General features: G+C 36.2%; 1 long non-coding RNA gene across 3 annotated transcripts in view; it reads left to right on the top strand.

Moving 5' to 3' along the window:
• LOC116282813 (uncharacterized) overlaps nucleotides 1-27,920 on the top strand; it is a 228,358-nt gene that overhangs the window by 149,724 nt on the left and 50,714 nt on the right. Inside the window, exon 3 of one of the 3 annotated variants that reach the window (XR_012079025.1) lies at nucleotides 6,545-6,708. The exons of the other annotated variants lie outside the window; for them this stretch is intronic. This is a non-coding gene — a long non-coding RNA (uncharacterized lncRNA). Of the gene's footprint in view, nucleotides 1-6,544; nucleotides 6,709-27,920 lie in introns of those variants that run through there. 3 annotated transcript variants of the gene reach the window in all.

The following is a 27,920-nucleotide window of genomic DNA, read 5'->3' as shown; positions in this document are numbered from 1 at the left end:
CATTGAACACTACAAAAACCTGAAAAAAAATCTGAAGCCTGAAAATTAAGATTTGGTTACAGTTACTTAAAGTAGAAGAGAAGATAGAAATATTAAAAAAAAAAAACAGAAAAACCTGTCTATTAGGATAAGAATGGAAGAAGAAGACTGAAGAAAAAGAGAGAGGCATGACTAATTAACATTCTGGGCAATTATTAATGTGCTCTACTTCCTAGAAAATTTTAAAGCATAAGCTCACTGAATATTTTAGACTTAGAAGGAATGTGAGAGAGATTATCTTATAATATGATATCTTCATTTAATACTGCATTTCCTTGATTCAAAGACCCGTATTTTTTTCACATTTTAACATCATTGAAGTTGGATGCAGCTTACAATCAAAAGTATCTTATTTTTGCTGTTGGCTAATGTTTCCAAATGTCCAATAAATACTTATATTTGGGATCCATGAATGAAAACTAGGAATCAAGGGGAATTTTCAGGAACTCCCTTAAGTATGTTATTCTGCCTTTTTTGTAACACTATTTGTATGTTTCAGATAATAATGAGTGACCACAATAATAAACAGTGAATCATTTTTTGTGTGATAGGATTATACTGAGGCTGTTCAGATGTTTCTTATTAAAAAACAACAGGAAAATGCATGATTTATTGACATTATGAATCGCTATATTCTAATAACCCATAAATCTCTACCTGATACAGATGTTTCATAATAGGACATATTTATGAAGCTAAATAAAATTATTTAAAATATAGAAAGATTATACTTAGCATTTCACTAGCATTTCAAAGTTATTATTCTTAAAATGAAATTTTTAAACACAAAGCATGAGTTACCCCACCTGATAATCTTGATCTTTGTTTTGTAACAAATATTCCTGTTGTAAAAAAAAATCTTTCCTTTTTGCATTGATGTTGATTTGATTGAATTAAGAGTATCCAAAGCAACCTCAATTTTGTCTAGTTTGTTGTAAAGGCACAGGCTGCTTCATAGAAGCTCTTTAAAAAAAAATGAAAATGTATTTTCAGCATGGCTTGATTTTGATGTTGAAATCAATATTGCTTTTGCTATTTCATATTTTAGATCAGTTTCCGGTTTCATGTTGTGTTCTACAACAATATTTGCAGTTTTTTGGTTGTCTCTCTTGTTAAGGTATTTACAAAGACGTGTCCCTAAAGCAAATACACAAACATTATAAAATGCCAGTGGATATTACTGGGTAGTATGAGAACAACATACCATTTGGATCTTCTGGCAAGGTCAACAGTATTATACAGATTCACATGGTGAAATTGCTGACTTAAGGACTAGAAATTCGTTAATTCTTAAAACACCACGTATAAAATTTGTATAAATATACTATGCTTATAAACTTCTTTTTCTAGTGATCTGTTTTATTTTACTTTATTTTTAATTTTGGGAGGGGTAATTAGATTTGTTTACTTACTTAATGGAGATACTAGGGAGTGAACCAAAGACCTCATGCATGCTAAGTATGCACTCTACCACTGAGCTATATTCTCCCACTCTAAACTTTTTAATAATAATTTTATTTGCAAGAATGGCTCATTGCAGAAAGTTACCTGCAGAAAAAGCCACAAACTCACCTATAACATGGCATCAACTACAAGCATGAATGCTTGATTAGTAATGTCTCTCTATTGATTGTTAAGCTTTAATTTTTATGGGAAAATTATAATACTTTCCCTGTTTTCTCTATTAATTTTCCATAAAATTTTGGTCTCAGAGACATGTTAAGTTTCTTAAGGAATTTCCATGCAGAAATGCTGCTCTCAGCCAGACAACAGTGATCACACAGTTGTTGCCTGTGCATTATAAAAATCAAAAGAAACAGCATCAAAATTTACAGAATGGGCATCAGCAGCTTAGAAGAAAATTCCAGAGATAATTGTAGAACTCTCATTTACTCCTTTAAACTAAATGCTGCAAGGAAAGGTAGAAGAGGGGATAGATCAGAAATGTCTAACATTTCTGAACTGAGTTTCGAAGGTAAGATAGTTGACATAATTGCAAAACCTGCTTAAAAATCAGCGTTAAAATCTTTAGTTCTCTTAGCATTTTCTTCTCTTTGAAAAAATAATGGGACTATTATTCAGCTTTAAAAAGAAATGAAATTCTGATACATGCTACCATATGGGTAAACACTGCAGACATTATGCTAAGTGGAATAAATCAGAAACAAAAAGCACAAATATGATATGACTTCACTTATATGGAATATCAAGAATAGATAAATTCATAGAGTCAGAAAACTAGAGATTACCAGGGACTGGAGACAGGAAGGAACAGGGATTTACTACTTAATGGGTAAAGAGTTTCTGGGTGATGGTAAAGTTTTGGAATATTGGTGATGCTTGCACAACATGATGAATGAAATCAATACCATTGAATTGTATACTTAAAAATAGTTAAAATGACAGATTTTATTTTATATATGTTTATCACAACCAAAACACATTTAAAAAGTATGTGTTGTTTCCAAGATTTCCTTGTAGTTGTTTCTGTGTTTTTTTTAACATTTAAATATTTAATACATCTTGGGTTTTTTACACAAGATTTGTATGTTATATGTTCTAAGACAGGAGTCCCAATGCAATTTTTCCCCATATAGGTGCTGGTCTCCTTTACTAAACAGTTTTTCATTTTTCTATTGACTAGAACTATACTCTTTGTTATATATTAAAATCTCATATCCTCTGTTCTATTTTCTATTGTTGTCCCTTTAACACTTATATGTTAATATATTTCAATTCTAACACCATAATAATTTACATATGATAGCTTTAAAGTATATGCTAATAACTAGAGGCAAGTTTCTCCTAATTCTTTCTTGTTTTTTCCATTACCTTCTTTGCTCTTTTTGGCCATTATATGCTTCTACATAAATATTGAAACAGTTTATATAATTCCTTTCAAAATTTGTTGGACTTTCACTTTAAATTGACTTCTGCTTGTATAGAAATTTTGTTAGATTGATATTTTGATATTAACTTTTCCCAGTCAATACACTGTATGTTTTTCCATTTGTTCAAATCTTATTTTCTCTCCTTTAGTGAGATTTTATGGTTTTCTCTTTGGTTAAATTTATTCCCAAGTGTTTTAGAATATTTTTCTGTTATTATAAATGAAATAATTCTTCTAATTCCATTATTGCTAGATAAAAGAAAAGCTAATAATTTTTGTATATTTATTTTATATCAATATATATTTTATATAATTTATATTTATATAGACATGTAAATATATTTATTTTATACCTATATATTTTGTATCAATTTGCTTTATCAAATTCTCTTATTAATTTATTTAAATTAAACTCTATTACATTTTTAAAGTAGGTAATTATGTATGTTATAGGAAAAAAAGAAAATAGTTTCATCTCTTGTTTTCTATCTTGTTAAACATTTAGGATTCTCCTCCTCCTCCTTCTGTCCTTTCCTTCTCTTTCTTCTTCTCTTTTGGTCTTATTATATTCTCTAAAAGTCGCAGGGTGAAACCCAATAGCAATCTTTTCATAAATAATAGATTGCTGTTGATATTTTCTGTTTATATTTCACCAAGCTTTTGTATTAGATAATATTTCTGGATTTTATCAAATACCTTTATATCATCTATTGATATATTTATGGTGACTTGACTGATCCCCAATTTTTCATTTCTCCCAGGATCCATACCCATGTACTGCCTCATCATGAATGGAGTATTTTTCTTAACCTGTTGGCTTTGGTCTTTGTCATATGACTTGTTTTGTTCAATGATAAATGAGTGGAAGTGACAGTGTGCCACTTGAAGGCCTTAAAAAGCCTGTGGGTTTCCGTTTGCCCTTTTGTGATCTGTAATCACCATGAGACAAGTCTTTTTAGCTTGGTCCAGAATGAACACACATGGACCAGGTCTTCCACAGACACCGTAGTTGGGAACAGAGTTGTCCAATTCAGACCAGTAAGGATCAGCAGAATCACTTCAGCTGGCCTGCTATTCCATGAGAATTAATCATTGTTATTTTAGGCACTGAGTTATTTTTTAGTGGTTTTGGTGTGGCAATAGTTAACTGATACTACTTCTGTGACATAGTAGTGAAGCACTGGGTAAATCTAGAACCTCCTGTAACTTAGAAAATAAGTAAAGTAACTGCTGAACTCACAAACCTGGTAAGATGATTTCCAAGCAGTATATTCAGAGTGTAGGCTGGTTGTTTTTAATTGCATTTGATAATTTCCCTACATGAAAGAGATAAGCTCAGATAAGAATTAGATAATTTGCAAGGAGAATTTAGGGGGAATATAGATTGCAGAGTTAGAAAATTAAAACTGTTTTCTTATCACCAGTTCTGGACTCAATAGAAGATCCTCAAATTAAAATTGCACTCAAAGATAAAGATAAATTCAAATGTAAAAGCATTATGTATAACCTGGTGCCATAGGCCAAACTAGAGAAGTAGAGTCAAAACCATTGTTAAGACCTCTGAAATGGATTCCAGAAAACTTGTGGTCCCATGGAAGCCTGATGGGCCCAAAGTACGTAATGAAATAGAGAGAGAGAGGCATGTCTGAAAAGGAATTGCAAGTGTGGATTTTGACAAATGGCAGTGACTTGCATCAAGTATATAGATAATCCATGAAGTTTTGAAGAAGAACCAGTTTCAGCTAAAAGAAACTGAGCCTGTTGAGTATTTGCAAAGGGATTTGGGCCCTCAAACTTCTACAAGCAGGAAGAAGGCTGAGAAAACTGCTCAGCAATAAAAAAAAAAAGGGGGGGGATGTTTTCCACAGCCTTCATGAGAAGTGGACAGTGAGAACGATGGATAGGGAAATAGTTCACAGAGAATTGAACCAAAGTCTGTGGATAACAACAGACTGGGGATATACTCCCAAGGATCAGAACCAGGACCTAATGGGTAAATATTTCATATTCCAAAGCAGGGTACTCAGAGTGTTTGACCAGTCAGGTTTTCTGTACTGCTGTTGGAGCAATGGCTGCTGTAAGATTAGCCTGTCCCTGTCCCACCATTTGTGAATTGGGTGCCTTGGGTGGGGAGTAGGGGACGAGGAAGAGGGAAAAGACTTTTTTTTTTTTTGTAAGTCTCTGTACTAAGAGAACCTGCATTTGGACCTGATGTAGATCATAAGATTCGCAACTTTGAGTCTGATTCCATGATTGGATTAGACTTTTGGGAGTCCTTGGATAAGAGTGTTTGTGGCAGTTTGAATTACTGGCCTCGAGTCCGCAACCTTGTCTTGCCTCATCAGAGTATTTCCTTACTCTAACTTTGTGCTTGGCCAATGTGACATTCCCATTAGACCTCTTGTATCTCTGCTTTCACCATGAGAAGGACTTCTCCCAGGTGGCTTCTTCCCCTTCCACCTGGGCCCAGCATAAACACAAGTGCAGCAGGGCCACTTCAGCCACCCAACAGGCTTTGGTGGATGAGGCAGAGCTGCCTCGCTGAGTCCATCCCAGATCAGCAGGGCTGCCTCAGTCAGCCTGCAGATCTGTAAGAACTAGCAGTTGTTTTTAGGCTGTGGTGGGCAAACTTTTTCTTTAAAGGACCAGACAATAAACATTTTAGGTTTTGTAGATCATGTGATCTGGTTGTCTGTAGTGCAAAAGCAGCCATAAGACCGTTTATGACAAATGAGCTTGGCTGTGTTCCAATAAAACTACTTATGAACACTGAAATCTGAAATTCACAATTTTCATGTACACAAGATATTATTCTTTTTCTGAGCTTTTCCAACTACTTAAAAATATAAAAGCCATTTTTAATTTACTGGCTTAAAAAAAAAAAAAACTAAGTAGCAGGTTGGATTTGGCTCCTGGGCCAAAAATGGATTGCAGCAAATATTCCTAAAAATCCTTTATAGACACTTCCCTCTTGCCAAATTCCATTTCTTATGGTAACTGTTCAAATTATTCTTCCTTTTCTACTCTTTCTCTCTGCCAGGTCCTAGACCGTTTTATTCCCATAAGTGTACTTCCAAGTTGTTTGTTATGTAAAACTATCTATTTCTTTATTTTTCTTCCATCTTCACTTTATCCTTCATCTTTAATAAGCAAAAATCAGATGCTTTCCTTGGGACCTGCTCTCTCAAAAGTCCATGTACCTGGAGAAATGCACATACTTACTGTTCAACCCAGGCACACATAATTTACTCATACCAATAATATTACCACTAGCTGTAAGAAAATTCTTAATCACAATATTGTGTAATAAAACTGAACTTAAAAAAAAAGCTAGCATTTCATACAAATAAGAATAAACAGAAGGCTGACCTGCGTCCCTCCTGTCATGGAGACAAGAGGAAACGACTAACTGATGTGTCGTAGTTAAATGCAACCATAAACCCGGAAATTTTTTAAGTGTGATTCAGCACTGCAAGTATTTTCAACTCCATCTCAGTAGAAACTGACATTTAAACTGGAATTTACTGTGACAACTACGGAAAGCACTGTTAGGCTACACACATCTGCACTTGTTCAGGTAAATGTACTCACCAAAGTCCCTAATTCCTTTTATAGGGATAAGGAAGCCCATTAACCGGATGTCACCACTGGCCAGGATGGAAGTGGTTATCATCTGTCAAGGACAGTTTGTAACATATCCCTCGGTACCAAGAGCTCTTTGATGTGCTTGTGGAATTTCAGGCTGTGCAATATATTTTCGAGTCTAAAATCCAAATAAAATGAAGAAGGACAAAGTCAAGCTTTCCTTTTACTGTTTTCTCGTCCTCCTCGCTTCCTTCATAATATTTGAAGTTATGTCTGCAGAATATTTTCTAGGACAAAGATATGGATCAGAACATCAACCCCTCCACGGTCAAGTTTGATTAATTTTGACAAAAAACTTCTGAAGGAGAGAGAAGTAAGGCAAGGAGAAGTAGAAATATGAAAAAGATAAACAGGGGATAAAGCCAGAGAGAGGGAGGGACGAGGAAAAGGAGAAAGGAAACAGGGAGGAGGGAAAGGTAGGGAGCAAGAGAAAAAGGGAGTAGAACTTATATTAGAGAATAAGGGGTAATTTTCCCTGAAATCTCCTAGATACAGAGGACCGAAGGAGCTGTCTCAGTTCCTGCCTGGTAGAAAAGACTTAATTAAAAATGTTAAAACTGCTGAAATTGCTGTTTCAATGTTAACAGCACTTATGAATTTTAAACATAGTTGTTTGGTTCCTAGCTCAGAAACTCTGGAAAAGAGATACATTTTTGAAAGTTGAACAAGGAAAATACCTCAGAGATTGGGGTCTAAAATTTTGAGGGCGGAGGAAGCATAATGATTGATTTTTCCTGCCAGCTCTCACCCACTGATCTATTCAGAATGCTATACAGAGAAGCAGGCCAGAGCCACTCGTGGGTGTCGGGGACAGGAGGCACACCATCCAGATCACTCTTCAGGAAGGATGCTGCCCCAGCTGCTGGGAGAGCAGTCTGCCTCAGCTGCAGAGAATCGTTTCAACCACAGCCATGCCCTTCCCAAGGCAGCACGCCTGCAATGATCAATTGTAGTAAGGAGATGGAGATCTAGCCATTTTTGGCACAACAACTCTGATGCTTGTAGTCTGAGGCTTGTCAAGCTTGCATCAGAGCTCCATTTCTCCACCGTCTGATCCTGATTCCTCCCTCTGTCTTCCATGGTGTTGCTCCACAATGAATATCCTGGACCCACACTTTGTCTGTCTCAGTGTCTGCTTCCGGAGAGCCCAGGACACAGCCCTTGGTTCAGGGAAATTAATTTGTCATTGATTTGTGATGTCTGCCACGATAAGGGTAAATACACCTTTTGCCAGGCCTTTACCATCTCTGTGAAGGAAGAAAGCTGTTCTTTAAGCCTCAAACCATCAGGGCAGAAGAATTAGTAACTTTTTGGACCTGAGAGTAACATCAAAGGGAACATTGGAATCTTCTGGGAAAGAAAATACCAGAAAGAGTCAATCATTTTTTCATAAAGCATGTATTGATATGAGCCACATACCAGGCAGAATCTAATAGTGCACACAAGCAATTAAAACAGAATTTAATAGATACTACCTGGAGCTCCCTTAAGGGCTGTGGAAACCTAGAGAACAAAGAGATGTTGGGAAAAGAAATGACACGTGTTTTCCTACCATAGAAAGAACATGGCAGGGCTCCTCAGGTGTCAAAAGTGGAATATACCCAGGCAGCGAGTCAGAAAGCATGGCTTGTGCTTGGGGAGTGGCAGGTAGATAAGCATGGAGAAGTGTAGACTGAGCAAAGCTTGGAAGGGGGCTCAGGTGGAAAGGCAGAATATAAGGCGAGAATATCTGGTTTCTGTCATTGCTTAGGGTCTTTTTTGCCTTGTTTTGGAGCTTGGGCTTCATCCACAGCCTATGGGCACTTTTGGAAGGGAAACTGTGATTCTGTTACACGTATGTTAGTGTCTTGGACGGAGGTTAAGTTTTTCTTGAGCTGTTCTGTATTCTGATAGGTTGTCCTTTGGATTCATTTACACCTCTAGGGATCCTCTGTCCCCTCAAAGAGGATAAGTATTTGGGGTGTTCCTCATTTAGGAAAGGCATTTCTCAGAACAACTGGAGAAGGAATTCCTATTTCTCTCTGGATTCCTCTTAGTCTTGGGCCTGAATTTTAATGAGATGTAATATGCTTACAGCTACTGCAGTGCCCTGGAGTATTAGGCAGGGCCGGGACAGGGCCTCACATGTGTAGAATTAGGCCAGGAAATGGGAGAGGGGACCACAGACTAAAGATGACTTGGGAATTAGATTTCTGAATTAACTTCCTTTTCGTGATCTCAGAGCTTTAGGGAAACTGTGTGTAACAGCGTGTGTCTGGTCAGGACTGGGATCCTCCCTATTGTGCCAACAAGTGGAATCAGGGAACACCCTGCTGGAAGCTCTCCAGCTGCTCTGGGCAGGCCGTCTCCTTAACTGCCTTAACTGCGGGAGGATTATCAGGGACAAAAACAGACGTCCAGCCACATTCCCTGATTGGTCTGGGTCTCAGGAGCCTAGTAAGAACTCCATAAAGTCATCCACAATGAGAGTCCACTACAGATACAGCTGAGAAGCCCAGGGAGGGGATGGGAGTTCAGGGTGGCGGGAGGGAGAGGGGATGGCTCATGGTTCAGACTCTCAGGAAGTATGAAGGCAGGAGAGTCACCAAGATCCTGGACAGAAACAACTCCTAAGTGTAAGGTGAGGGGTAGACTCAGCACCAGGGCTAAATGTGGCAAAGGAGCAGTCATTCTGGTACAGCAGGGAAACTCTTCTCATAACACTGACTCCTAGAGGAACATGTGCTCCCAGAAGGAGAGGGCAAAGTGGTACGATTGATAGGATTATCACACAAGTAATTCTGCCATAAAACTTCATCAAGAAGAGCTGCATTAGACAGGGAGTAGATATCACCCCCAGCTAGAGACCAATGTGGTCCAGAGACTGGGAGGCACAGGATGAAGGAACTCACTAGTGTCATCAGAGAGAAGATAAGTTTCTAGTCTGTGATAGAGACTTGACAGTGAAGAGTGAGGGAAATGTAGGCGATAACATCAATAGGATACCGTGGCCTCAAATGTGAGGAATGAGTGAGGCAGAAGATCTAACAGTGCCTGTGTTAGGTGGACAACGATATGACAATTTAGTGAGGGATGCAGGTAAAAGAACCAGATGGAGAAAATTTACAAAAAGATAAGTTTGATTTGGGGAAAGTTTTCACGTGTTGGAGCATGTTGTTTGACTGTCTGATATAGTATTTGGGTGGGAAAAACACCAGGGAGTTAGGTAAATTGGATTAAGAACTTTCAAGAGAGATAGCAGATGAAGAAATAATATTGGAGATGGTTAAGAATAGAATACTGGAAAATGCCATATTTAAGGAGCAATCAGAGGCATGTAGAGAATGCATGGCAAAAAATATAGGGGGAAAAGGGGAGATCCAGGAATAAGTATTTTGTGGAAGTTGTGGAGATTATGATTATCCTGGCGATATACCATATTGGAAATAAGAAATAATAAGGGTGAAGTCACCACTGTGAGATCAGGTAGTCATTTAGTAAGGTGCAAAGAAGGTGTAGCTTGTGACACTGCTGACCTGTGGACACACAGCTGGGAAGGTTCCTTCAGGGCACCAGTAGTATCGCATGCAAGAATTCTGACCCTGTAGACATGTGACCTAATGCATTGTATCATGCAGAAAAGGTGCTAAAGGTCTGTTCTCAGGGACTTGGACCAAAGAGATAGTCCAATCCTAAGAAACAAATGTAATTATTAACAAAGGAAGGAAGTAAAATTAGCACAACCCCTTACCTACCCTATTCTCTTCTCTTGTCCGTTCTCTGTATGTGGCTCACAAGCACCCCAGGGAGCTGCCTCAGAATCTTGAGGGAATAGATGCGACACCAGACAGGTATTGGCAGACTGATAGAACATTCCAGAGGAGGTTTTATCATGTATCCTCATGAGTGAGAAACCCCTGCTCTTCAGGATCTGCAATTCAACCATTTCTAAAGGACAAGGTTTAAGAAATTTTGTAACAGTTAGGGAACCCACATGGCCACCTAGTGAAGACTGCTGTGCGTCAGCAGACCTGCCTTGACGTGGTCATAAGTTCTCCAACTCACCAGAACTATCTAGAAAGGGCTGTATGTCAGTCATGCTGCTGTTCCAAGATTCCTCTGTGATTTAGATGGATGTCTAGTTGAAGAGAAGAAATCAGCTCTCTCTCCTTTGTCACCCTTTCAAGCCCTGCCTTGGATATGCCAAGCTTTAGAGGAGTACTTGGAAGTTTCACCTCATGTTTGTGCTCTCTCCGCCCCCCTCCCCCCACCCCAATCCTCCTTTTCTGGATGTGCTCCAGGAACTCCAGTTACTTCACAAAAAATGCCGAAATTGGATATAGTACTGAAAAGTCACATTCTGCTTCTCTCCAAAGAAGGGTAGATTTTTAATTTCTCCTCCGAATCAAGGAATGAAATCAGTGCCACATTTTTCTTGTTTTATCATGCACAGATAAGAAGGAAAACGGGATTCACTGAAGGAGAGCATGTAAATATTTATAATATTTGTTATTTATAATGTGGAAAACTAGGTTAAACGAGCATAGGCAATTTTGACTCTTGTAGCCTTTGAATAACATTCACTTTTCTTGCAAATGATGTTTAACTGGGATTTGGTTTTCAAACTGCACAAAGCAGAATTAATTAATATTTTCCTTTTTTATTATGTCTTTGTTTTCAAACACGAAGGAGACATTTGAATCTATTAATAACCAAAAATGTAAATGTTATTATCAGCATAAACTAAGCAAAACTAAAACGCTTTTATAAAAGATGCTACTTAAGGATGCTAGAGAGCCGCCTGATGAAAATCAATCAAAATAAGTCCAGAAGTGTTTCTTCTACTTGAGGAAAAAATAATGTAATTGGTAATTACAAAGCCAGAATAGAATAGCTACTCTTTAAATAGTTGATTAAGGCTCAATAAGTTTCTCTATAGTGTTTTGGAAAAAGTGACTGTTTAGTAGGTAAAGGAGAAGACCTTCCGAAATAAACAAATGGAATTAGGTAAAGGTGTTTTCTCATTTATACCCAAGGGAGGAGAATTCACATCCTCTCAGCCACTCACGTTACAAATCAGTTTCATTAAAAAATGAACTAGATTTATTATTTGCAAATATTTTCGGTTTCAGATAAGTGTTTTCTTTCCCAAAGGTCACTTGGTTTTTTGTTTTCAACTCATTAATTGAAGGCACAATGAAATGAATTCTTAGAAATTCTCTGATACAATTTCTTCTGGCATTTTAAGGCACAGCAATCAATTTTTTCCTGATACTTCTTTTCATTCACTGACTTATTCTTCAGATATTTACCGAGCACCCACAGTGTTCTAGGCACTACGTTCAGAACTCTAAACAACTCCCCCATTATAATTTTGCTTTATGCAAAGAGTTGAGAGTGGAGTCTTTTTTCCCCTCATAATCATACAAGAATACAGCTTCTTTTTATCTCTTTTCACACTGAAATTGTTTTTGGCATGAACACATTTTCACTTTTGACAAAAGAAAATAAGTTTAATTCTCACCACTGACAAACAGATCTAAAGGCAGCTTTTTAAGTTCTTGTCTTAAGTCTGATTAGCATTTGCTTTGCCTTGCAGGGTGCTCAGCACTTATGGGGAGTGTACGCATCTTCCTTCCTTCTCGCTGCCCTTTACGCTATTCCTTCTGCACTCCTTCCTAGAACCTTAGCTAAGAACTCTTACTGGCCAAATACAAGCAAACGACCTTACTGGCAAAAATAGTGCCCGGGTCTACTTAAATATGTGTTGACCTGAAACAATAGACTACCAGATATTTCTTCAGGAAAGATGGGTTTATTTGGGATCAGCAGAGAATTGCATTTTGGGATCTGTAACCAGGATGAGCCAAGTGCAAGCATCTGCAGGACAACGGAAGCAGAAGTCTTTTAAAAGGGGGAACAGAAAGTTGGGATGACTATAGTGAACAAAGAGTACATACATGGCTTTTCATTGGCTGAGTCCTTGCCCGGAAAGAAGAATCCCGTTGGCTCTGCTATTGTCCCAGGGTATGGGAACTCCCCCTTCTGGTCTCTCCACTCTATTTAGTTGAAGTTTCTGTTTACTAACTTTATATATGTTAATTTCTCTAGCATATTTATTAGAAATTGACCATAGCCATGACAGAGATAGTATTAATTGTGGTCTTCTGGGCCACTGGAGACCACCAAAAGCTTAAGTTTTGTTTAACTGAGAGGATAACTAAATTTAATCACATTTAGAAGGCAAATGAACCAACCAAACCAATAAACTAACCAACCAATTTTAGGGGGTCTAGAGATGCAGCTGGATATGATATCATAGCTGATGAATGGGAAGGACCTGAAGAGGGAGTGGGTTGGAGAAGATAGCAAATCTCTTCTTGTAATTAGATTTTGTAGAACAGGAAGAAGGAAGTGTTGATAATTCCTTAATACATTTGCAACTGGGCAAGGCCAAAGTGTTATATGAATGGAGGTGTGTGGGAGTATGTACTTCCAGTGGACTTTGTAGTGAACTCCTGACCTCAATTTCCTTATATCCATTTTTCTCCTATCCTCCCTCCCTCCTTTTCTTCCTTTCTTCTCTCATTTACTAAAAAACAATATTATTCCTACTTTATGAAGATGAAATCTCTCTGTTGGACTCTTTCCAGATCTGAAATGTTAATGATCTTATCCTCAAAGATGTCAAATAAGCGAGTTTAGTGCTTAAAAGCATGAGTTTTGAAATTCAGGTGGACCTGGGTTCAAATCTTTATCACTTGCTATCTGTGTGGCCTTTAGCAATTTATTCATCCTCTCTAAATCCTAGTTCCCTCCTCTGTAAAATACAAATAATAATCGTAGTTACTTTAGAGGTTTGTTCTGAGAATTAAGATGATAAAAAGCATCACTGAACAAGTTGTAAGACTTAGGCAAATGTGTTTTAAACATCTTTGAATGAAGAGCTATGACACATGGCACACGAGTGCTATAAAAACACCTTGGAAATGGAAGCCAGGCATGTGTAGAAGGGGCTCTTCTGCCATTTGCTGTTTGCAGGGTGCATGACTTATTCATCATCACATTTCCAGTATCAGCACTATTTCTAAAACAATAGTGGACATTCAGCGTTGGCTCAGTAAATGAATAAATGAGTGAATGAACGATCTACAAGGCCAAATAACGTTCATCTTCTGTGCCAAATCTGATTGACTGGTAGGATTCAGGAAGAATTATTAGGTTGCATATGTGCTTGGCTGTACCAGTCAATCTGCCATGCTATGTCTTTCTAGCCAGAGCGTAGGTGCAGGAGTAGCAGTTTACAAATTCATTGACCTAGGCCTTGGCCCTTAATCTAGTAAAGAGGAGAAATCAGAATTTGGAATTAAGGAGATGGTAGTTCTTTCTGTGTTCACTTGCTCTTAATTAGAAGAGACAAGTAATCTTACCACATTCATCTTGAAAGGATTGGCATCAGGGAAAGTTGTGTTGGTGACAATCTAAAGCCCAATTATGTAAACCATGAGCACTGCTTCTCTCATTATTTCTTTCATGCTCAGAGAAACAAATGACTCTTCCACTTTAAGTCTTCCCATTTTTTTTTAGCTTCTATTTTATTTAGATACTGGAGCATCTTGCATTCAATTTGCCATTTGACAGATGTGCTCCATTAAGCTAGGTCAGATTTATCAGTAAAGATTTTAAAAAATAATAACAGAGACTCTGTCATAGAGACTCTGATTCACGATTCTCACCAAGGCACCAGGTATTTGTATTTTTGGAAAGTGCACAGGTGATTTTTGAGGCCTAGCTTAGTTGAGAACTATTGGTATATGAAATGATTTTCTTAACTTCATTTGAATTATGGTTTCAAATATTCTTACTTATAGAGCCTTAGTTTCCTCATCTTTGAAATGGAAATAACATTTTAAGGTTACTGTGATAATCAGAGGTAATACCAAATATTAATCACTAATGTTTGTGCCCCTAAAGAGATGTTGTGAGGAAGATGTCATTTTCAGTCTGAAGGGATTTGAGGAATTTGGGGACGTATTATTATCAATATTAATAGATTTTTAAATTTATAAACTGCTACTGGTCTACCCAGAATGATTATGGAGTTAAGTATTCTGATTAACTTGCTTCCCTGAACTAACCAGAAAATAAATTGTGATTTAATTCTTATTGCTGAAAATGTTCCTATAATCTAATAGTCTATTCTGCTTTTTAAAAAATCTAATATAATGCACATAATTAGATCAATTTTGATAATTCCAATACCACAGTGTTATCATTCAGAACAAAAACACATGTCATTTGCGAGCAGTGTAAGCATTGCTTATTGAAGACTAGGATGCAGTATTCAGATGCCCAGGATGTAACTGAGATGCCGTTCTATTGCTTTTTGTTTGGTTCTTTTAAAAAAATATTTTAATTTAAACCACTGTTAAATTCATATCTAGTTTCCTCAGTCACCTTGAGGATGTAGAGTTGTGGAATAGTTCTGTGCAGTAACATCTGATATCAGCCCTAGAGAACCCCCTCCTTAACTAGGAGCTTTTCAATTCTATCCCCAGTCAAAAATGAAAACAGATAGGGCTGATCCTTTGATACATGTTAGCCCTATGGGTGATGGTCTAGGGAGGATGGGCGTAGGGAGACTCAATTTCCTGCTATTACAAGTCGTACGCCTTCAGCACTACTGGGAGGCCATTATTTATATTCCAAACAGTAAAACAGTCTCCATCTTAGAATAATACTTGCCTTACCAAATTCTCATGAAGATAAAGTGTGTAAACATTTGAAAAAGTACAGAAGGGCTTGGTCTTTGTCTGTCTTGTTGACCAGTCTGTCCTCAATGCCTAGAAGATTACCTGAAATGTTTGTCAAGTGAATGAATAAACGTTATTCGTCCTTTCCTCATCGTCTGAACCACCATAGAACTTTTACGATAACTTTCTGTTGTCATTTATCATATTCAGAATTGTAATCTTGTTTGTTATATAATCTCTTCCATGAAGCAATAAGCTCCTAACAGGGCTCACATCTCACTACTTCACTCCTCCACAGAATATAGCGTAATATCTGACATAGGAGCACAATAAATGAACTTTGAATGCATGCATGTTGTAAGTAAGCCAACCACATAAATAGTATATATAATGAATGCTCAACAGGTTGCTTTCATAAACAGTGTTGCCTAATAATATACTCTATCCCAAATCTTACAAGTGAATATACCAGAAAGAGAACTACTTATATGTCTTATATTTTTGTTTCAACATTGTTGGATAACACTGCTCAGTTTTAAAACTCTTAACACATATGGTAACTGCTTTAATGATATTTAAAGTCACACAAATATGTAATACCTATTACAGTAGGATTTTTCTGAGCACTGAAAGGCATTCTAAGTAGTGCAGCTCTTTCGTTTTATAGAATGCTACCAGCATTGGGCTCAGTGGGAAAGAAGGGGAAATTGGGTTGGTTTCTTATTTTTAGCTTCCATTAGATGACTGTAATTCATTATTTGCTAGATTACCTGAGGGTATACTTCATCAACTATGATGCATTTAGCATGCAGCTGCTTTGTGTCTCCTGAGATCCAGGCTTCCTCAGCCAACCACTCTTCCTGAAATCTCCCCAGTGCCTCCTGAAGAACTAGTATGTCAATATTTTGCTTTTATTGATAGCTGCACAATCCACGTTCCACTTCTCTCCCTAAACTTTTTTCATTATGTGATTGTATCTGGTTGCTTACCCCTTTCATGCACGCCATTTATTTTGCCCCCAAGCATCTGGCCTTTTAAAAAATAATACATCTTGCTGGCTTACTGAATAAGAGATATATGGCTGTGCTTATGGTCAGGCGTGACTGTGCTTACACATTAAGTCTTATTAAGGTACTTCAGCTTCCTCAGTACCGTGTTAATTCTCATAATGGCCTGCCAAATTTCCTAGTTGTTGTGTGATTATTTTTCTCACACTGCATAAAAAAAATGTTAGGCTTGATATTGGTTCAAAGACTAAAGACTTTGATATCCCCCCAAATACTGTAATACACTACTGAGACCATCTTCTTTCAGATGCAAAAGTTACTTTGTGTAGCAATGAAATGATAATCCTTGTAAGCAAAGCAAAAACATTACGTGTGAAATGATTTCTTTTTCAGGAAGATTTGAATCTGTCTCGTAGCATATTTTCATCCACAAACTAAAGGTTAATGGCTTAGAAAGCATTCTAGTAAAATGTGAGTTCATTATTTACAAGACAGTTATAGATAAAGAGGAAAAGGCAATTATTTGTAGCTAACCTACAGGATTTACTTTAAATTCAGGCAATGAGTAGAAACTTTGTGATGTCTGATACTTACAATGTATATTTTTAAATGTTATTTTACCCGGGTATTAGAGATACGTTTGATGATTAAAAATCTAGGTAAAAGTTGTTCTACTTCAAAGGTAGGAATAGAATTTGTAACTTTTATATTTTAAGAACATTGACTATAAATTGTTCATCTAAAATGGTAGCATATCTAGGGCTCAGTACCAGGCTAAATAGTTATTATATAGGGAACATTAGATAAGCATACACTTAAGATTTTTATTTTTAAAGAGCTGGAAGTCAGAGTGAGAGCACTAAAAGTTAATTCACTATTAGTAGGATGTGACACTGCAATTGGTACTTTAGTAACCCAATAACGGTGTGCTGTAGCATTTATCACAGTGTATGCTAAAGATTTATGTGCCCATCTTCCCCATTAAAGTGTGAGCTCATCCTGTGGACTGGACTATAATACCCATTGTTGTATCTGCAGCACCTAACACAGTGCCCAGCACAGGGTAGGTTTACACTAATTTAAAAAATTAATTAATTTATTATGTATAATTAGTATTGATTGTGTGTAATTAATTAATTGTGTATAATTAGCTATTAAAATACATATAAAATAGCTAAAATATAACAATAAAATTAACTTATAACTATACTAGGCGGGAAGTAAAATTAAGAACCAAAAAATAACCTATGTACCATAGTTAACATTTGACAGAATCTTTTAACTTGTGGATTCAGTTTTAGATTCAGTTAATTTGTAAGAATAATATTGAGAAACCTGACAGGTTAGAAAGAAGGCAATGTAACTGTTTGGAGAAGTGTGAAGGTTGTGTTCTGATCAACTCCTCCAAAATATTAAGCAAATTCCTATGGCATTTTGCTTTAGGGATTTATAAGAGGGTGAGGCTCTTAATTGCAAGGTTTCAAATATTTGTCTATTTAGTTGTTCTTAGGGTTAATTTTTAGGTAGATTTTAAAATAATGATACTACTTTCTATATCAGTTAGGATCAGGTTAGGCTGCCAATAACAAAGACCTGATTTCCCTTCCCACCATCCACTCCAGCCACCAAAGGGGCTTAAATAAAATAGGCATTTATTTTACCCACATGTAAACATATCTATAGTTAGTCCAAAGCTTAGCTCCACTTTCAAAAGAGATCTAAGTTCTTTCTCTTTTGCTGTTTTTATCATTTTTAGTGTATTGTCTGTGATTTCAAGTGGCTGATCACATCACTGGTTATGTTTGCATTCCAGCAAATAGAGATTAAAAACCAAGAAGGGCCCATTCTTTCCTTCAAGGAGACTTCTTGGAATTTGCACACAGATTTTTGGCTATATCTCATTGGCTGGTTTCTCTATTTGTTAATTAGGAGGGAGGTCAGCTACATATTGAAAGGCAACCGGCAGTTCCTGTCACGTGATTTAAAAAAAAAAAAAGCAAAACATATGCCCATGGTAAAAAACAAAAACAAAACAAAACAAAAAATGAATAAACAGTGTAGAAGGATACAGGTGCAAAGTTGAAATTTCCCTGTCTCTCACTTTAATGGCACCTGTCAGTTGTGCTTAAACTGTTTTGAACACCCTCTTTTCATAAATGTTCCTCATTATTATCCTCATTTTTCTAAAGAAGAAAAGAGCAAACCTGTATTTTGTAGTTTTTCTTTCAGGCAGAATACAGATAGGTGAATTAGGCTACACCAATTGAGAGCATCCGTGTGAAGCTCTGATTCGGAAATGAGTTACGTGGGGAAAGAGGGAGGGTTCAGGACAGCCATTAGCTGGAGCAGATTGTTGCAGATGCTTCATGGTTTTAGAGTCAATGGCTGTGGTGGCAGCTTCCTGATTCAATGCTCCCTGACTGTGGCACCGCAAATACATGTTAATGTATCATACAGGTGCTTCTGGCTGTGGGGCTCTGAAGCTGGCAGCCTGGGGGCAGCTTTTTGTTTCAGTGGCTCCTCAGCTGTGGCAGACGCAGCAGATCCATCCATTGACCAGTACTGTGGTGTGTGTTTCAGACTCTTATGGAGCCTCAGGCTAAGGGCTCCATCTTTAGCTTCTGCAGAGATGCTTTCAGCTTAAGAAACTGAACATTCCTATAGAATTGACGATCCCTGTGCTGACCTCCCTGCCCAGAATCTCCTCCATCTTACACACAATCCATTTCCTCCCCACCAAGATAATCACTATGTTGAATTTGGTGTTTATCACTCCCATGCATTTACATTTTTTTAACCAATGTAATCTCCGTAAATTATAGTACATAGGTAATGTTTTATGTGAATTTACTTATATTTGCATGACATTATTCTTCAGGTACTCTTCTGTAGTTTTATCCATCCCACACTATGTTCATGAAATTCCTCCATGTTGATTCATGCAACTTGGGTTCATTCATCTTCACTATTGAATAGCTTTATATAAATTTAACACAATATATTTATCTATCTCTTGCTAAGGTAAAATTAGCTTTTTGGTGTTATATAAATAATCCATTTGAGAGCTCACTTTTTTTTTTTTAATATATACCCCCATGTGTACACAAGCATGAGTTTACTTAGGGTATAAACTTAGGAATAGATTTACTAGGTTAGGGTATTTACATCTTCGACTATATCAGTTACTGCCAAATTTTTCTTCAAGATGGATTTATGGATTCACATATTACCAACAGTCTATAAGTGCTGGCTTTTATTCACACTTTGATCAACACTTGATATTGTCAGAGTTCTTAATTTTTGCCAACGTTAGGTGTGACAAGTATTTTATTTTACTTTTAATTGGCATTTTCCTATCACTGAGCTAACTCAGTGCTTTTAATTGATTTATTGGTTGTTTGAGATCACCCTTAGTAAATTTCCCATTTATATCCTTTTCTCATTTTTTATTGGGTTGATATGTAGGAGTGTTTTGGGGTTTTTTTTAAATATTCTGGATAATAATCCCTTCTCAGGCATATGTTGCAAATATCTTTTTTTAAATATATAGTTTTATTGATGTGTATAGTCAGTTTACAATGTGTCAATTTCTGGTGTAGAGCACAATGCTTCAGTCATACATGAACACATATATTTGTTTTCATATTCTTTTTCATCATAAGTTACTACAAGATATTGAATATAGTTTCCTGTGCTAGATAGTATGAACTTTCTGTTTATCTGTTTTATCTGCAGTTGGGAGTTTGAGATTTGCAAATATCTTTTTCAAAGTCTGGGACTTGCCTTTTCATTTCAAGATGGTCTCTTTTGACAAACAGAAGTTTAAAAATGATGTTATTGAATTTGCCAATGTCTTTTTTATGGTTTTGTGTCTTGCTTAAAAAAGTTTCTTTCTTGGGAGGAGGGTATAGCTAAAGTGGTAGAGTGCATGCTTAGCGTGCTTAAGGTCCTGGGTTCAGTCCCCAGTACCTCCTCTAAAAATAAAACAAAACCCAATTACCTCCCCCTGCCAATTAAAAAAAAATTTAATGATACAATAATGAATAAATAAAATAGTTTTAAAAGTTTCTTTCTTGAAGTCACAAAAATATCCCCCATATTACCCTGTATACTCATATTATACTTTTTCTGTCACATTAAAGTGGTATATCAGTAGGTACAATCAGAGAAACAGAACCACTAAGAATGACATAGAATAAGGGATTTCTTTAGAGACTTGACCATCTGTCACTGTGGAATTTGGTAAAACAGTCTTGTTTCTGCTGTTTCTTCTGCATCTGGTGTTGAGCCTCAAGTCACAGGACAGACAGTAGGGAAGGAATGATAGATGTGAAATGCAGAGAGCAGGTGAAACTGGAACTGTGTGGAACAAGCTGGAACCTACCTTTGTTTGTCACTAGGCAACATTGGCTTCTCCCAATCTCCAAGCCACCAATCTTGTAACCAGGGATGACCTGAAGGAGATGCTGGCTGCCACTCCTGTTACAGAGCTACAAGGGCACGTGACCCAGATGTGGTGCTCCATCCCGTTGGAGCTCAAGGAATTTCGGAACTCAGCTACTCTTCTATGCCAACAAAGCCAGCCAGCAGCTTGCAAACATGTGCTTGAGCTGCAAGAGGGCCTGGTCTACATTAATCTTCAGAGAGTAAACATGGCCACTGTTCTCTCACTCCATTCCAATTTCAAACAAATTTCTCTGGTGGTAAAACCTAACCATCAAAAATCTACAGAGAAAGGGATTCTAGGAAACAGTTTAGTTTAGCCAAGTTGACCCTTTACAGAGTCATACAAAGAATATATTTTGTATATTCTATGGAGCAGTAATTGAAATCTATTTTGTTCCTTATAGATAGCCCCAGCCCCACTTACTGAATACCCTATTCTGTCCTCTACTGATTTGCAATGCGATTTTTGTAACACATTACATTTCATTATATATTTTGTTCTGGAATATTTATTTTGCTCCATTGCTATGTGTTGATTTCTGTGTTAGTGCCTTACAGTTTTAGTTAGTATGGCTTTATTATAAGTCTTAATATCAATGCTAAATGAAGTCCCACCATCTTATTTCATTAGGATTATTTTGCTTTGGCTAACTCTTTGCTCTTATATTAAATTTTAGAATCAGTTTGGCATTTTCACTGCAATTGCTTAGGTTTATGTATTAATTTGACATCTTCATGATATTGAGCCATTTGATATATAAACATGATGTAGCTTGAAAGGTAGTTAGAATTTAATGCTTCCAGTAAAGTTTTTGTAATTTCCTAATATGATGCACATATTTATTCCTAATTGATACTGGGGATTGAACCCATGACCTCATGCATCCTAAGCATGCACTTTACACTTGAGCTATACCCTCTCTGCCACTTACTTTTTTAATGTTGTCATTGTTGAAATAGTATATTTAAAATTATATTTTAAATTTTTATTCATGATCTATAGAAATACAATTAATTTTGACATAGAGAAACTTTTCTGAGCCTTTTACTAATCTTGATAGTTTGCCTATAAATTTTCTTGGGTTTTCTGCATGTACAACTAACATGTCTGAAAATAAAGGCTGTCTTGTTTCTTCTTTAAATTATACTTTTTATAATAAAAATAAATTATAATAAATGTATTTGTATCATATAATATATAAATGTAAGTAAAATATTATTCCTTTCTTCTTACATACTCCAGACCGCAGGTGTAATGTAAAATAAAAGTTTTGATGTTTACATCAAAGTTTGACAAGAACTGGCTTTGTTTTTACACCAGCTTTACCAATTGTCTTAATTGAAAAATCCTAATTGTAGTCTATTTGCATAATTACTTAATGTTTTTAAAAGAGTGATATTTTAAAGCAATACAACCACATATTTTGCTTGTGAAAGACAATTTTTTAAAAATCACAGATATTTATATTTTGAATAGTTGTCACTTTTTGCAGCTATAAAGCTTTACATTTACAAAATATATTTTCTTTCATAATAAATACGCTTCTTTATTTGGTGGAATTTGGATCACATATGTTTCTGAGAAAAGAATTATTTTACAAACAATTTACAAGAGTCCGTCTCTACTATACCTACTGAAGGTATTACATAGATATAGAAATCATTAATGTTTTGCTAGTTTGCAAATGTCATATTATTTGCTACTAACAATAGTCTATATTTTATAAAAACCTGTATGTGGCTTGAAATTTGGACTTGTTAAATTGTTCATGGTTCACCCGGTACATCTTTTTAAGTTTTAAGCATAGCTTTGAAAATATGGCATGCTGACCCTTTTTGTATCTAGAGATGCAATTAAAAATAATGGTCTAAATATTCAAGTAGTAGAGAGTGTTGGCAGTATGACATTGGGGCTATTCATTTGACCTTCTTTTGTGGCTTGCAGGCATGTAGTTTGTTTTTAAATGGATGGCATGTTAAAGATCTGCAGTCATGTCATTTTTTCCCCTGACAATTAGTAAGATATAGAAGGAGAAAACTTTACTGAAGAGCGATTCCAACTAGGCTGCTAACCACGGATCAATAACATCGAGTGTTCCAATAATGTAAATATGCTCTAAGACCATCTCTAGGGATTGGAGAGAGATCAGCTTTGTATAAATAGATTTTTTTTTTAATTAGATAAGTAGACAACAGATGAAGAAAAAAATTTATTATACCTCTTCATGGAGTGTATCTGGGGTTTGGAAATGCTTTACAAATATAATTAATTAAAAGACAAGCTACTTTAGTTACATATCCCATAACTTGTAACCCTGGAAAAGATCGTGATTTTAAACATCCTTTGATCTCAATTTAAAAATCAGAGAAGTCTTCTCTGACCAACCATGTTACATGCCTTATTTTTCATTCTCATATCTTTTATTTTGTAGAGTTCACCATGTTTTTAATTGAAAAGAAGTATGATTTTTTGGTTTAATTTCTCATCATCTGGATAATTGTTTGCTTTATGAGCGCAGAAATATTGTCTATCATTTTCACTAATATAATCCCAGAAACTAGCATAGTGATTACTTAAAACAGATAGGAAATTAAGGAGTAAATGATGAAAAGTAACAAATTGTTGAGAAATAAATGATATCTAATTGCCTTCCATTGCCAGCAACACAAAATTTGGGGCTAACGTAGTTACAAAAGGAATTTCTTGCATGGGTACTGGGGTAGCTCATAGAATCAATGGAAATACTGAGGCAACAATCAGAGCTGCTTTAGGATGTGGACACTAATGGACTGTTTCCAAAAGGCACTGCTGTCAAAATAAATCAAACATTTTTAGTTTTCATGTCACTTTGAACAAGATTAAAATTCTAGGGGGAGAATAGAGAAAATTTTGCTTTCTAATTTCTTTGCTCTAGAGAAATATAGAGAATCTAAGAATAATTCAGTCTCTCTCTCTCCCTGTGTCTCTCTGCTTGCCTCCTTCTCTCCTTCCTTTTGTCTTTTATATTTACTCATATACTTATGATTTTCCCTGCTTTTTATTATTTCTGTTTGGTTTGAGTTACTGTCTGCTGAAATTTCTTTTCACCCTGAAGAACTTCCTTTAGTTTTTCTTTTAGATCAAGTTTGCCAGTAACAGATTCTTCAGTTTTGTTTATATGGGAATGCTCATTATTTTAGTTTTATTTTATAACAATAGTTTTGCTAGATCTAGAATTCTTGATTGACTGGGTGTTTTTCCCCTAGTGCTTTAAACATACCATTCCACTTCTGTCTAGTTTCCATTGTTTCTGAGGAAGACTATAGCCTTTAACTGAGTTCTTACTCTCCTGTATTTGAGTTATTTTCTCCACTTTCAAGATTTTTTTCTTTGTCTTTGTTTTTGAGCAGTTTGACTGTAATGTGTCCAGATGTAGATCTTTTTGTACTTATTATATCTGGGATTCACAGTGCTCCTGGAACTAATAAGTGGTTAAAACAAAACTGAAGCATACAAAGTTAATCTATGGGATTCAATCACTTCCCCACACACCAGCAATGAACAAGTGGAATTTAAAATTAAAAACACAATACCAGTTACATTCATTAACACCCCCCAAAATGAAATAGGTGTAAATCTAGCAAAAAATGTACAGGATCTATATACAGAAAAGTCTGATAAAAAAAAATCTAAGAAGAACTAAATAAATGGAGAGAGATTCCATTTCATGGGTAGGAAGACTCAATATTGTCAAGATGTCAGTTCTTTCTGATTTGATCTAGAGATTCAGTGCAATCTCAATCAAAATCCTAGCAGGATGTTTTATGGATATCTGTGATCTGATTTCAAAATTTATATAAAGAGGCAGAAGACCCAGCAGAGCCAATATAATATTGAAAGAGAAGAACAAAATTGAAGAACTGAGGCTACCCAACTCTAAGACTGTAAGGGGAAAACTCTGTTTTTCTTTATTCATTACTCATCAACACTTTTGGCAGCACGTGTGTGGGGTCCGACCCAACAAGCAATTCTCCAGTTCTCTGCAGACACCAAGTGGTTCTATTCAATTCAGTTCTGGTATTACCTGAAAGAAACATCATATTTCACAATTTAAGAGCTCAGTCCCACAAAACTGTCTCCTCCCCACCAACTTCAGATGCCATTCACAAGTCCAAGTGTTTCTGACTGACCAGCTGTAAATTGAAGTTTCCCATGACCCCCTCTTCAGGTTTGATAATTTGATAGAATGGCTCACAGAACTCAGGAAAACAGCTTACTTATGAGATTACTGGTTTAACATGACAGGATATAGTTCAGGAACAGGAAGATGGAGGAGATGCATGGGGCAAGGTGTATGGGAAGGGCATGGGGCTTTCACACCCCCTTCAGGCATGCTACCCTTCTGGCATTTCCGCAGGGTCACCCACTTGGAAGCTCTCTGAACCCTGTACTTCAGGAATTTTTACGAAAGCCTCATTACATAAGCATGATTAAGTCATTGGCCTTTGATGATTAATTCAATCTCCAGCCTCCCCCACTTTTCTGCAGACTGGTAATTGGGGCTGAAAGTACCAGTCCTCTAATCACCTGGTGGTTCCTTTAGAAATCAGCCTCCCATCCTTAGGGTTTTTTCAAAAGCCATCTCATTAACATAAACTCAGGTATGGGTGAAAAGAACTTCTTATGAATAACAAAACACACTCCATTCACCTTTATTGCTCTTATCGCTTAGGAAATAGCAAGGATTTTAGTAACTCTGGGCCAGAAATGAGGATGAAGACCAAATATACACTTATTATAAATCACAATGTCATGAAGATTCACTGTAAAACTGCAGTAATCATGACAGTGCGGTATTGGTAAGAGAACAGACAGATCAGTGGAACAGACTAGAGAACCTAGAAGTAGACTCACATAAAAATAGCCAACTGAGTTTTGACAAAGGGACCAAGACAATACATTGGAGAAAAGATATTCTCTTCAACAAATGATACTGAAATAACTGGACATCACGTACAAAAAATGAATCTAGACACTTTCACAAAAATTAACTTAACATTTGTCATAGACCTAAATGTGAAACACAAGACTATAAAACTCCTAGAAGATAATATGGGAGAAAATCTAAATGCCCTCAGGCATGGTAATGACTTTTTGGACACAGCACCGAAGGCATAATTCATGAAAATAACAACTGATAATATAGACTTTGTTAAAGTTAAAAACTTGTGCTTTGCAAAAGACATTGTCAGGAAAGTGAGGAGACAAGCCACATCTTGACTGGTAGAAAATATTTGCAAAAACATATCTGGTAAAGGACCCTTACACAAAATATATAAGGAACTCAACAGTGAGAAAATGAATAACTTGATTAAAAATGGGCAAAAGACTTGAATAGATACCTCACCAAGAAGATACACAAATGACAAATAAGTACATGAAAAGGTACCCCACATCATATATCATTAGGGTGATGAAGTAAAATTCATATTTTATGGCAAGATAAGAAAAATTTAAAAATAAAATTTTTCTCTGCTTGTTTGGGCTTCCTCCCTCCCCTTTAATGTCTTTTGTGCATCTGCATTAACCAGACCTCTTTGGGAGATAACATTCCTTCTTAGTCTCCTAAGTGGTCACAATGAGTCACTACTCACTTTGTACATGCAGATGTGGATGATGTAAACTGTCAGTACAGTCTTTAAATATAACCCTTTGTCTCAAAAACATATATAACTGGGCTCTGATCTCTAATGTGTCCTCAGAACTTTCTGAAAGATTACTTTCCAAGTTATAATCCTCAGTTTGGCTCCAGTAAAATTTTCCATTCCTTTCTTAGATTGACTATTGATTTTCCTTTTCATTGACAAGGGACATGCAAATTAAGATAACAGTGAGATACCACTGCATGCCTATTAGAATTGACCAAATTTAAATGTTGACAGTACCAAATACCGGTGAGGGTGTAGTTATTTATCCAAAGAACTTGGAAACATGTCCACACAAAACATACACATGGATGTTTAATGGCAGGTTTATTCATAACTGCTGAAACACTAATGCCCTTTGCTTATTCTTTAAATTGTTGTTTCCTAAGAGTGCTCAGGATTTGATCTTTGTCCAGAAGCCATTTTCTTTAGTCTAACATTGTTTGCCATCTGAAGACACTGTAAAATCTCAAAACTACTAAATTGTGGATCCTTTTTGTTTAATAATTCTTATCTCTGTCCACCCACATTTTACTAAAGGAAATTTGAAGAAACCAGGTAGCATCTTCAATGTTCTCCCTTGAAATCTTCTAAACTAGATAACCTGGCAAATTAGATACATTTTGTACTTTCTACATTAGCATACACAACAGCCTTGCTAAACTTTCTACCACGGATACAGGGACCTTTATCCTCTGATTTCCAATAAATTTTTCTTGCTATTTTTAAAGTTCTCACTACAACCTCCTCAAAGCCATCATACATCCATAAGCGAAGTCTTCAAGGCAGTACACATTTTTGCTAATACTTCTCAAAATCCCCCAGCTTCCACTCTCTGCCCAAGTACCAAAATCAGTATTGGTTACCTAGTGCCACATAACAAGTTGCTCCATAATTTAGCAGCTTAAAAACAACATCAAATATACAGACATTGTTGCATTTTTCAGCCAACATGTACACAGAGACCTGAATTGGATCCCTGAGACAGTGTTGTTCTATATTTGAAAGATAATATTTAAATAGCCTCTGAGACAGCTGGATTAACTTTAGTTAGAGAAATATATATACAATGGATTATTTCTAGATCTGTTATTTCTAGACCTCTTTTGTCCATCTGTATTCATAGGAAGCAGGACACAGAAATGTGCAAAGTATAACATAATGTGTTTTTTAAACACAGAAGCTATAAAGAAAAGAGGGGTTATTCATAACTGCAAATGACTTTTTTTCAAACCAATGAGTTGTCCATTGTGTTAACATGGATATTAAGTGATTTCTTGATTAAGTCTAATTTATATTTATATTCCTATATTTATATTTATATTCCTATATTTCAGCTGGACAGCTGAAAGGAAGGTAGGCCTATTTTATAAGAACTATTCTGTTGTTTATTAAGGGGAATAATAGGAGTCCAGCATAGCTTTCAAAGTTTTGAATTTGGGCATGATAGGTGAGGATAAGTATGGGACAGGAGGA

The sequence above is a fragment of the Vicugna pacos genome, chromosome 13, assembly GCF_048564905.1.
Source record: "Vicugna pacos chromosome 13, VicPac4, whole genome shotgun sequence".
Lineage (NCBI taxonomy): Eukaryota > Metazoa > Chordata > Mammalia > Artiodactyla > Camelidae > Vicugna > Vicugna pacos.
This window is presented reverse-complemented; position numbering and strand designations above follow the sequence as displayed.